The 12,100-nt window shown below is 38.6% G+C and overlaps 1 protein-coding gene across 1 annotated transcript in view; it reads right to left on the bottom strand.

Moving 5' to 3' along the window:
* Window positions 1-9,867: 9,867 nt before the first annotated feature.
* Window positions 9,868-12,100, bottom strand: part of LOC115577700 (carcinoembryonic antigen-related cell adhesion molecule 20-like) — a 24,727-nt gene continuing 22,494 nt past the window's right edge. Inside the window, exon 10 of the mRNA XM_030410606.1 lies at window positions 9,868-12,100. This exon is cut by the window's right edge and continues 852 nt beyond it. The gene's annotated coding sequence lies outside the window, so the exon portion shown is untranslated.

Genomic DNA, 12,100 nt, shown 5'->3' with positions numbered 1-12,100 from the left:
TTAGAGAGACTGATTTAGATTTTTGGGTGAACTGTTCCTTTAATACATCAGGTGTCGTACTCTCCCACAGATTAAAGGTACTGGTACTTCACTTGGGTATTTTCCTTTTACATTATTTGTACTTCTAGTTCTTCTCGTACTTTTTTTAATTAATGCTTCTTTTGATTTTTTATTTTTCTAAATTTGCTGAAATATTTTCTCCCACGTCAGTTTTATTCTCTGTTCTGTTGTTGTTGCAGCAGTTTGTTGCTTTTAACATTTACCTGTTTTATTCAGGTTTTGTTTCCTCGGATGTTCCCACTGAACTCACTGATGCAGTGAGAACGTTTAGGACGATGTCAGTTAACAGCTCAACAACTTTTATTTATTATTTTATTGATCTACTGAAACTTTAAGTTGTTTATTGAGCATTAAATCCTCTGAGTGTCTTTGAGGAGTAACTGCAGCGTCCAGCCAGCAGAGGGCGCCGCAGGCCAGAGGAAGAACCTGTTCAACAGAGTGAGAGCTGATAGTGTCAGTACTCACAGTAATCTATTACATTCAAACCAACAAGAGTAGGGTTTGTTTTTAAGTCAGAAGTCTGTAACTGACTTTATATCAAATGAGATGTGAAGACATGAGAACATGTTGTTACCTTCAGTTCACCTCAGCTGAGTCTAATATTGATTATTGTTTCAAAGTGCATTCAAACTAATCAACATTATTCATTTATCATATATAAATAAATAATGTATTTTCTCAAAGCAAGAAGACGAATCGTAACATTGAAGAAAAAGACGCAGATGGAAGTGAAAACTAGAGTTCAGGTGGAACAACGTGACGCGAGATCTCACGTGACTTCTCCAGCTTTTGATTTTAGTTTTTTCTTATATGAGGCTCCTTTTTCAACTTCAAGGTCAAAACAACTAATTATCCTGCGTTCTAAGCTTTAGGAGCGTTCCACCGTAACTCTTCTCAAAGTTACGTCGCATTCAGAAATCAAAACTTCTCGGCTTCCATGACAGCGGCGAGCGGAACAAGCTACTGCTAACGTGAGTAGTTCAGAAACCTTCTTTTTAGTAAACTCTGTGTACACAAACAATGTTCTCAAGGCTCGTGTTCATGTGTAGAGACCCTGGTGATACTACCAGCAAAGTTTCATGTTGTGTCGAGACTTCTTACTGTTTTAAACAGAGAGATTTTGATGCTATCGTAAAAGTGCCCGTAGCACTCCCATTGAAAATGAGTTTGACCCGAAAACGAGAATACGATAAATCTTAAAAGTGCCTCTTTCGTCGTAATTATGCTTTTAAACAAACGTTTGACTCGGGTTCATTCACAAAAAGGCCCGAGGTTGCAGTTTGGCGAGAGATTCACTTTAAGTTATCAGGTCAGTGTAACGGAGTAAAAAGTCAAATATGTGTCAGGAAACAGAAGCTCTCACGTAAAGAACATGTACGTAGTGTAAACGTCCTCGCGTTGATTCCATTATTGCGAATAATGTCTGGACATTGAGTTACGTCAGTGACAGTCGATGATTCTGATCTGTGGTTTGATTCCTGGACGCCCTTCTTGTTTCCTGACGTTTCCCATCAGACCTCATCCAGTCATCAGCTGACGATGGAGGAGGAGCCGTGTGTCACAGTCAGCTGATCTGTGAGTGACGGGTCGCTGAGGTCGTGCTGACTGATGTGAAGCTGAGGAGACACAAACACTGATACACACTCACACACACACACACACACACTTACACACTCACACACACACACACTCACACACACACACACTCACACGCACACACACACACACACACACACACACACACACACACACTCACACACACACACACTCACACACACTCACACACTGATACACACACACTCACACACACACACTCACACACACTCACACACTGATACACACACACTCACACACACACACTCACACACACACACACACACACACACTCACACACACACACACACACACACACACACACACTCACACACACAACTTGATAAGATGAGATATAAACAGCAGTATGAATCAAGGCTGCAGGTCGTGAACACGCCGGGCCACGCCGATGTTTCAACACACACACTTCCTGTGATGACTTCACACATTTCAACAACGAGCGACGATTTCACAGAATTTATTCTTAGAAATCAAAATGATGCAACAATCCAGTAAAGTAACCGTCCTCCTGCTCGTCACTGGAGGAATGTTGTAACTGACTCATATTGTGAGGAAACTTGTTACTGCTGGGAACAAAGATAAACACTGGTGGAGACTCTTATTAATAATAATAATAATATAATGATGATATGTGAATGTTTGTTATTTCAGTTTATGATTTCTTGTATGTTTTTCCTCCTTTAGTGAGTCTTGTTGGATTATGTTCATGTAAAAAGAAAGTTCCTTTTATATATATATGAACATATATGTATATAAACATATATATATATGAATATATATATATATAATCAAAAAACAATTTTAAAAAATGTTCATGGAAAACAAGTCCCACTTATTTGTTTCCTCCTGATATTCTTCTTTTTTCATTCAGTTCCTAAATGTATTTATTAATTTTATTTTTATTTAATTTTTTAATTTTTTGTCTTGGAATTACTGTTTTTTCACTTGTGGAAACTAATTTACAAAGATTTCTCCCCCAAACAAATGTTCCAGTTTGTTTCCACTCAAAAACTGTGTATTTCCACACTCGGTGTCACACATTTAAAAAAAGAAAAAAAATATATTTTTTTCCCAGGAGATTTTTTTTGAGTCGAACACACAAAGTGAGCGTCTGTTCTGAGTTTTCTCTCTGTTGATCATGTGTGAAACATTTTATGAAAACAATTCTGCTGATTTTTATTTCCTTTCATTTTCACAAATATAAAAACATTCTGTAAAACGTTTAACTCAGTTTGACACATGAATGTTTTCCTCCAGTTCTCACGTCATAAACATTCAGGAGAGAAACTGGTTCACCAGTAAACAAGTTCCAACTGTCAGTGAAACAGAAAGTGTAGCGCTGGTTCTGGTGTTGGTCCGACATGGTGCTGGCTATGTAAACAACCTGTTTAACATGAACTGACTTCCTTCTTTTCTCCCAACAGACGAGTCATAATTCCTCCAGCTGCTAGATGGCGCTGCTCATCCAACATAAACAGATGTAGTTCTAGAAACTGTGAACTTTTGGTTCTGTCCAAACTAAAACTTCAACTGATAAAGAAACAAGTGAACACAGAAGGCGTCATCATGTGACAGTTAGTGTTTGTACAGTCGGTGTTTTTCTCGTCCGTCTTCTGTATGTAAATAACAGACTGATGCAAATTGACAAACCACCGACTGTCTAACAACACACAACAAACAGTGACGTGCAGCCGAAGGCAGAAAAACTACTCAGTTTTTTTGGAGAAAAGAAAAATGTAGCAGATTTTTTTTGCACAAAAAACAATAAAAACTTGGTTTCATAAAAAATAAAATCTCATCAAAAACCTTTTTTAACACAGTTTCATGCAAAAGAAAAGAAGATTTTTTTTAAATTTCTCTTGCTTAAACTTATTTTTTCAACCAGTTTCACTCATAAAACAATTTTAAAAAACTTGGTTTCACACAAAGATTTTTTTTTTTTTTTTAATCATTTTTTTCACATTTTTTTTGTCTTGAAAAAAAAAACATTCTCATAGAAATTAGTTTTCACTCAATTTCAACCATTAAAAACTAAATTTGCTTTTTCAGAACTCTTCTTCATTCTTAAATTTTCACTTGTTTTCTTCAGGAGAAAAAAAAATGTTTTTTGGAGATTATTTTTCACATGTCATACAAAAAATTCTTTAAAAAAAATAATTTTTTTCCCTTGAAAAAACTTTTTTTTCACCCAGTTTCATGCAAAAAAAATAAAGATTTAGCAAATTTAACTCTGTTTCACACATTAAACCATTTTTTTAAAACTTGGTTTCACTTTTTCTCCCCGAAGAAACTTTTTTTCTCAGTTTCACACAAGAAAAAAAAAATATCCTTGAAATTAGTTTTCACTCAATTTCAACCATAAAAAAACAAATTAGCTTTTTCAGAATAATTCAGGAGAACATATGTAATTTTTGTGAAACTTTTTTATTTTTGACACATTTAGACAAAAAAACTTTCACAAAAAATGAAACAAAACTTTTCTTTTTGCTCAGTTTTGCACTTGAAATATTTTTACCCTCTCTTCTTCACTTGGTTTGACCCCCCCCCCCCCTCCTGCTGAACTTTATTTCCAGTTGGTTTCACCCAACAAAAAAAGGATGTGAAATGGTTTCTGTCTTGGGCCCTCGGGGCTCCTAAAGCTGTTTCTGCAGAAGTTAAAGATAATTACAACTTCCCTAAATCGTAAATAGAAACATCCTGAACACTCGTTCTGTTTCTTCTTCAGCAGGAAGAAACAGAAAAGGTTTCGTTTCTGGTTCATGATCTCTGACCAACAGTGAGACAAAGTCACAACACAACATAAGGATCAGACTACTTCCTGTAGAACAAGGAGAGATTCATATTTTCAGTCTGGTTTTTGTGTACATACAGAAATGTTTAAACTCTCAGCTGTGAGCGATGTGAGTGGAACGTCTCTCAGCAACAGAGCCGCTGCATAAAGAACAGAGAGATTAAACACATTTTCATGAATGAAGTGTGTTTCTGGTGTTGTGCTGCATTAAATCCACCCACCAGCTCGCCGCTCCCCTTCCACAGAAGGGGACTTTTAAAACTGAGAATGAATCATCACACAAATATGTTTTCTGTTCATTAGACCGAGCCCGGCAGCAGCAGCTCCTTCCTTCTGGTCTCACTGTCAGCTCCTGGAGGAGGCGCTCGACTCCCTCGGTCCGTCTGATCTCCTCCTCACTGAGGGTGAAATCATCTCTACATGCAGATTAACCTCATTAGTGCCTCTGCTGTTGGTGTTTGGCTCCTGTCAGTTTCAGGATGTCATGTCAGGACACATCGCTCGCTCCGACCGTGCCAGCTGAGATTAGATACATTCCTGGAATTTCTTTATTTCTGACCTTTATTTGTTTAATTACATGTTGTTGGGTTGGAACCTGCAGAGAGTTTGTTTAAACTCTCCTGGACTCAAAGATACTCACACACGTCCCGGCTGACCTTTGCAGAATGAGTTTTGACTGACTGACAGATTTCTGCTCATGTAGGAACTAAAGTGCTTTAATCCCGCTGACATTTGTCAGGTATCGCACATCGACAGGCGTGCAGAGACTCGCGCTGCTTCCTGTGAGCGCTGCCTGTCGGTGACGTCAGCAGCTCTGAGTTTAAAGACGGGTGTTTTGTCCTCGCTGAGCTTCCATAAATGTGAAACAGAAAGAAGATGCTCTGTGTTTTAGCTGTGAGTTATCATTCTGCCATCCCACCGACAAGGCCGTCATTACACTACCCTGTAATCACACACACACACACACACACACACACAGGTGGTGTAACGTGTTGCTGCAGGCCCACAGCGGCGCTCCGTCACACACTGATCTCCTGCTGCAGTTTGAAGGATCACACTCATTAGTTTACAGTGACGAGTGTTTACATCCAGTCTGATGTGACTCGCTGACTCGCCTGCAGCTGATGGAGGAAACTTTCAGAAACATTCAGAAACATTCAGAAACATTCAGACACATTCAGACACACTGGGTTTATTTTTTAAGAGCCACTAAACACACAGCTGTCAAGATGGTTATGAAAACATACATTTCTGTCTGTATTATTGAAGGAGGCAGGAATCTGTTTGTTTTTGATTGTGAAAATATTTCTGGGAGAATTTTTCTTTGAATCTGTGAAAACTAGACTTTTTTTTAACTTCTTATGAAAATTCTCCTGTAAAAAAAAAAAAAAAAAAAACACGTAAAACTTTGTTTCAAATACAAAGAATTCTCCAAAAGAAGAAATAATAATTTACACTTTTTTTCTCGAAAGAAAAAAAAATTTAATTTGGGAAAAAATGCACACATACATTTTTCCCCGATTTTTTTTTTCAAACTTAAAAATATTTTTTTTAACTTGGTTTTCTCAAATTCTCCTGGAAAAAAATCCCACTTCTTTTTCTTGCAAATTTCTCCTGCCAAGACTTTTATTTCAATAAAAACTTTCACCTGGAAGAAAAAACACAAATACATTTTTCTCCTTTTTCCTGAAACTTTTTTCACCTGGTTTCACACTTGAAAGTTGTTTTTTCCTGATGAGTTTTTTCATTCAGTACGTGTGAATTAATAGAATTATTTTTTCCTTTCAAAGAAAAATATCTCTTTTTTTTTTTTTACAAAAACTATATTTCTCATTAAGTATTTTTTCAACTCGGTGTCACTGTTTTTTTTATCCTTTTTATTTATTTACACAATTTTCTTTCACTCAATTTTATTTGTGCAGAAGAATTATCCTGAATTTTTTTCTTTTGATCATTTCACAGATGAAAATTACACCAGAAAATTTCGCCTAGTTTCAGACGTGATTTTTTTTCTTTTTCCCTGAAGATTTTTGGCATTTTTACGGGGAAATCTTTATTTTTTTTTAAAGAAGATTTTTTTCTTTTACCAAAACATTTTTCACCTGAAGAATTTTTAAAGTTTTTTTTTTTTTTAAATAAATTCCTCAAAATGTTTCCACTTAGTTCAGCAGTTTTCTGACAAATAAAAAAAAAAGAATTTAAATAAATACTTTCACACAATAAACTGTTTTTCCCTCCCCTGACAAACTTTATTTGACTGTTTCAAACATTAAAAAAAAAAAAAAAGAAAGAAGTTATTTTTTCACTCAGTTTCACATGTGGAAAAAAAATCAAAAAAATGTTTTTGTCGTAATATCTTGGAAATGTTTCCTTGAAATAAAAATCTGCTGAAGAATTGTTCACTGCATCACAACATGAAGCTCATCGAGCACATGAGCGTGTTGACCTGATGATGGCGCCTGATGAAAGTCAGACGATCAGAACACGAGGGGAACCTGAATCCATCAGAGGGGAACTTGTGGTTGTGGTGACGAGCTGAACGCATCCGGCTGCTGATCAGTTTTATAGTTACGTTTCCCGCTTGGCTCCGCCCCCTGCGTCCCTGCATGGTTCAGTGTGGACTGAAAGAAAGGTAACACACACACATTCCTGACTAAACGCTGCAGGCGTGTTCAGTCCTGTCAGCTCCACCTGCATCACACACACACACACAGGAACGTGAGGGTGTGTGGGCCTCAGGATTTTCTCTCTCTTTAGATTTATTCGAGGTTTATTTGAGGTATCAGGAGGTTTGTGATTTTAACACTCGTCTCTTTGGATCATCAGTGAGTCAAACATTCAAACTACTGAGTCGTTTAACAACAGACGACTCACTGACACACGGTGAACCCTCCTCTTACACCTGTGTGGATGAACACACCTCTCGCTGCGCTCTCATTGGTCCCTACTTTTGATTTTTGAATTTGAAAACACGATGTGTGCTGTTGTTTCACCACTGAAGCTTTAAGTCTGCACCGACACGCCTGCAGAACTTCTCTAAGACTTCACAAAGCTCCTGAAAGTTAACTGTTGTTAAAGTTTAAAGGAAGAGTTTAAAACTTGAGAAGCTAGGCTAGCTTAGCATAACAAAACCCAGGGAAGAACACCTCTAAAGCTCGCAGACTAACGCGTAATATCTCGTTTATTTAATTCAAACAAAAAACAATTTCTACAGATTCCAAGTTGCTACCTCTCGGAGAGTTATGTGGCTGGACCTGGAACTTCCTGTTGTCTCTGCTGGTCTCCTGGAAACCAAGATAAAGATCTGTAAACATCAGTGAGCGTTAAACCCCCTCAAAGCTGCCTCCTGTTTGTAGTCTTTACTATAAAGGAAGATAACCGGCTGTAGCATTTTCTCTGTAAAGATGTGAGAGCGTATCAATCTGAACATCTAAGTTGCGGCCAGAAATGAAAAGAAGTCTGAATCTAAAAGATGTTGAACTTTTCCTTTAACTCTGTTGCTGTAGATGAGTCATCACCTTTTGGGTGAAATCATCCAGTTTGAGGCTGAAAAAACATTTAAAAAACACCTCAGTCAGTGTTTTTCATTAGTTTTCATTAATGACAGCCTGTAGAAATTATTTATGATGTTGTAACTAAAGGATTTACTGTAAAAAAAAAAAAAAACTGGGCTCCTAATCACTCAAAAGCGATACAGTATTCTCATTTATGCTATAAATTTGGCAAAGACCAAAAAGGGGCGGGGCATGACTGAAGGATGAGCTGCTCTCATCTTTGGATGACTTTTGATCGTCTCTGATTGGCTGACAGACGAACAGATTCAGAATGTTTGTTTGATCGATCTCTGATTTCAGATCAGTTCCCCTCGATGTCACAGAAACATCTTCTACAGACTCACACCGGTTACATAATCGACTTCTGTGAGATTCAGATTCTCACGAGAGCTTTTCATCACTCATGTGTCGGGAGAATGGAGCTGATAGACTCCATTAATCCACAGATTAACTGTTATCAGGTGGATTACCTGGTGGAAAGATTACACCTCACTGACTTCACTGTCAAATGGCAGCAGGTCAGAGGTCGTGTTTTGTGTGTGCGGATGTTGTGTTCACAGTTTGTGTTGCCAAAGCACAATGAAAGTGTTCAGAGAACATATAGAACATTATATGAGTGAAGTTTGGTTCAGTTTGATGATGGTAGGAGCTTTTGTGTTTAACCTGATGCTGGTGTTAACAGTTGTGTGTGTGTGTGTGTGTGTGTGTGTGTGTGTGTGTGTGTGTGTGTGTGTGTGTGTGTGTGTGTGTGTGTTTCAGAAACCACACTTGCATTGTTCTCTCGAATGCAGAACTTATTTTCATCAGGCGGTTCTTCCTCTGAGGTGAACCTCAAACAACTGAGCTGATCCGATCAGTGCTGCAGAAACTCTGCAGTTATAAAGACGACGACGCCGTCACCTAACTTAAACATCGTAGAGCCGCTCCTGTACATCAGCAGCTCACAGAACTGAACCAGAACCAGAACTGCAGTTGTCAATATGAGCAGATTTTCTGACTATGTTGGTTCTGGTGGCGTGTTGATGAGACGATGTAGTTCACTGAGCTTTAACACAAAACTACATGAGTTCTGACTTTGATTACAACAAACTGACTGCTGTTGTTTACGTTGTTGTTGTTTGCATTGTTGTTGTTGTCGTTACTATCAGACCTCCTCTGTCGACGTACGTGGTGGCTAACGGCTGCTCAGCACACTTCAGTCAGTATCTCTGCCGCCCAGTAATCTTTAACATGACGTCCAAACTGACACACGTAATTAAAAATGATTTCTTGTTTTCTGCAGCGACGTTATCGTGTGTGTTTTCCAGATGAAGACATGTTGGTGTGCGTTCTATCTCAAGTGTGTTTTTGAGGGATTATCAGGAGGTCGACCCGACCCAGAAGAACAGAGCGTCCCAACCACACACACACACACACACACACACTCAGCAGAAGCCGTGTGTGTGTGTGTTTTAAACCTCGAAACAACCTGAGGACATTTTGTCTGATCCTCACAACTCCACCATTTGTTTTTAGGGTTATTTTAGCTCTTTGTGTGTGTGTGTGTGTGTGTGTGTGTGTGTGTGTGTGTGTGCGTGTGTGTGTGTGTGTGTGTGTCAGTCATCCACAGCCGAGGGGGTTTTCTGGCTTTACCTCACCTGCCACACCCTCCTCTCTGTATGGAACACACACACACACACACACACACACACACACAGTCTACAAACGATTTCAAAGAAAACATCTGTCTCTGATTGGACGGTTTGAAGACACACAGACTCTGATTGGTTGTTTTCTATTTCTCTGAACAAATGAAACAGAACAACTGGAAATCAATCAGTCAATAAATAAAAACACAGCAGACGAAGCAAAAATTAGGAAAATATTTCCACAACTTTTATGGCTTTACAAGGACGTTAAGTTGGACATGAGTTTCATTGGGGGGACATTTATTTCATCTTTTAAGATTTTTTTTTACATGAAACACAACAAAACAAACATTTTTTTAAAAACAAATAAATCATGAAAGAAATAAAAACCCCACAGACCCTCTCAGAACGGTGTACAGTGTATCGATCGGTTATTTACAATGAGGGCAGTTTCTCTTGACGGCTGCTCGACCACAAACTGAAACAAAAACACTAAAAAGCTAAATGAGATTTTGAACGTGTGATCTGCAGACCAGCTATGATCTTCAGCTCCAGTTATCAAGGTTTATATTCTAAACAAAATAAATACTTTTCTCACTGGAGATCAGTGCACGTCGACGTCTGAGATCACACAACAACCACGAACCACACGAACAAAAACACAAAAATCAACTAGCTCAAAGCGCAGGATAAATTATCTGAGGTTCGCTGACAAAATACCCCCCAAAAAAAGAGACGTGTGATCGGCTGAAAGCTGAACTTCAAATAATACAAGAAGTGGTTTGTTTTCTTGGATCGTCACAAAGGTAACATCCAGGTGTGTTATTAACCTGCAGCAACTATAATTTAGATCAACTTCAATCCAATCGTGGTAGAAACGGTTAGCACCGCCCCGCCGCTCGCCACACTTTCCCTCCAAAACCTGAAGAACAAACAAACTCCTTCCCGCACTTTTCTCCTCCTCCTCCCATCCTGTTCCGCCTCCCTCAGATTCACCTCGCCGACTCGTCCCTGCAGGTTGAGTCTTGTCCAAACCTCCGCCTCTTTTCTACTCTCGTGTGTGTCCACAGCAGTCGGCGTAGAATGATTTAAACAAACACTATGGAGAATATAAGGAGGGGAGGATGAAGGTGAAACCGGGAAGAAAAACAGTTGGAAGAAATCCAAACGGAGCAAAAGCCAGAAGCAGAACGGCTTTGTGATTCTGTTTCTTTAGGATTCCAGCCGGACATTTTACAGCCGGAGAATAAACTCGTCTGTGGAGGACAAACTGTTAAAAACGTTTTAATCTAACTGCTATCTGACGTTGCTAAGCTAAGGATCAGGACAATACACGTAATCATGCTCGACTTTCTTGAGGTTTTAAGAAACTAAAGAACGTCCAGTTGCCTCCGTGTTAGATAAGAGAAGGAGACTTTAGCATGAAGCTAACGTGCAGCGCAGCCAGTGGTCACTTCTGGTACTGCGGCGGATCTATTTCCCTCCAGATCGCCTTTATAAAAGAGAGACGTCTTTAAAACTGTTGACGCGACATCTCGAACTGCAAACAGTTTCAATTATGACACTTTCTATTCTGATTTTTGACTCACAGAGGTTTTACATTATTTTAAAACTCTCATTTAAAAAGCGTTGCATGAACCAGGAAGTAACCACGAAGCTAGAAAAGGTTTTTGGGTGTGCGTCAGACGAGTAATTCTCGTCGGACTGATGGCGCCATCGTGTGTTCACGATCTCGTCCTGCTATCAAAGTATCATAATAATAATAATAATAATAATAATAATAATAATAATAACTGCTGCTTACACTTTAAAGGCTTCAGAAGCGTCAGCTTAGAATGCTAAACAATAATAATAGTGTCAGTAGAAGTGTTTTAGTCGAGGCTGTTCTCAGATCATTCCCCAGTTCAGATCTTCATAAATGATTCGCCGACGAGAAGCTTTCACAAATAAAATAAAATAAAAAGAGGATCGGCGTCACGTCACCGTGGAAACATCAGCTCCGGTTCAGTTAGCGTAAAGTAACATAAATGGAAGGTGTTGTTCAGACGCTGTGGCTCTTCTAGCTCGGTTGTGTAGCGGCTGCTGATTGGCTCAGTGCGACCTCTACGCCGATGATGCAACAATGACGTCACTGCATAGACGGAACAGCGTTCTGTCCAATCAGAGAAAGCAAGCATATAAAGCGTCTGATAAAAAGTATTTATATTATTATTGTAGCTCTTAGCATTAAAACAGTTTTTTGTCACTTTGTTTTGGCCCATATAAATAAAGTTGTTATTAACCTACAGTTTATTTTTATTGTTATATTGAGACTTATTGTTTTGTTTTCTTAATGACTCCATGATCCAGATCTGATCCCAAGAAACAGTAAATTAATAATTAAAAACACCTCCAATCAATCTTACTTCGATGTTTAGAGATTGCAGCTCAGTGGATTTAAACGTTCGTGTTGC

Source organism: Sparus aurata, unplaced genomic scaffold (genome assembly GCF_900880675.1).
Source record: "Sparus aurata unplaced genomic scaffold, fSpaAur1.1, whole genome shotgun sequence".
Classification (NCBI taxonomy): domain Eukaryota; kingdom Metazoa; phylum Chordata; class Actinopteri; order Spariformes; family Sparidae; genus Sparus; species Sparus aurata.
This window is presented reverse-complemented; position numbering and strand designations above follow the sequence as displayed.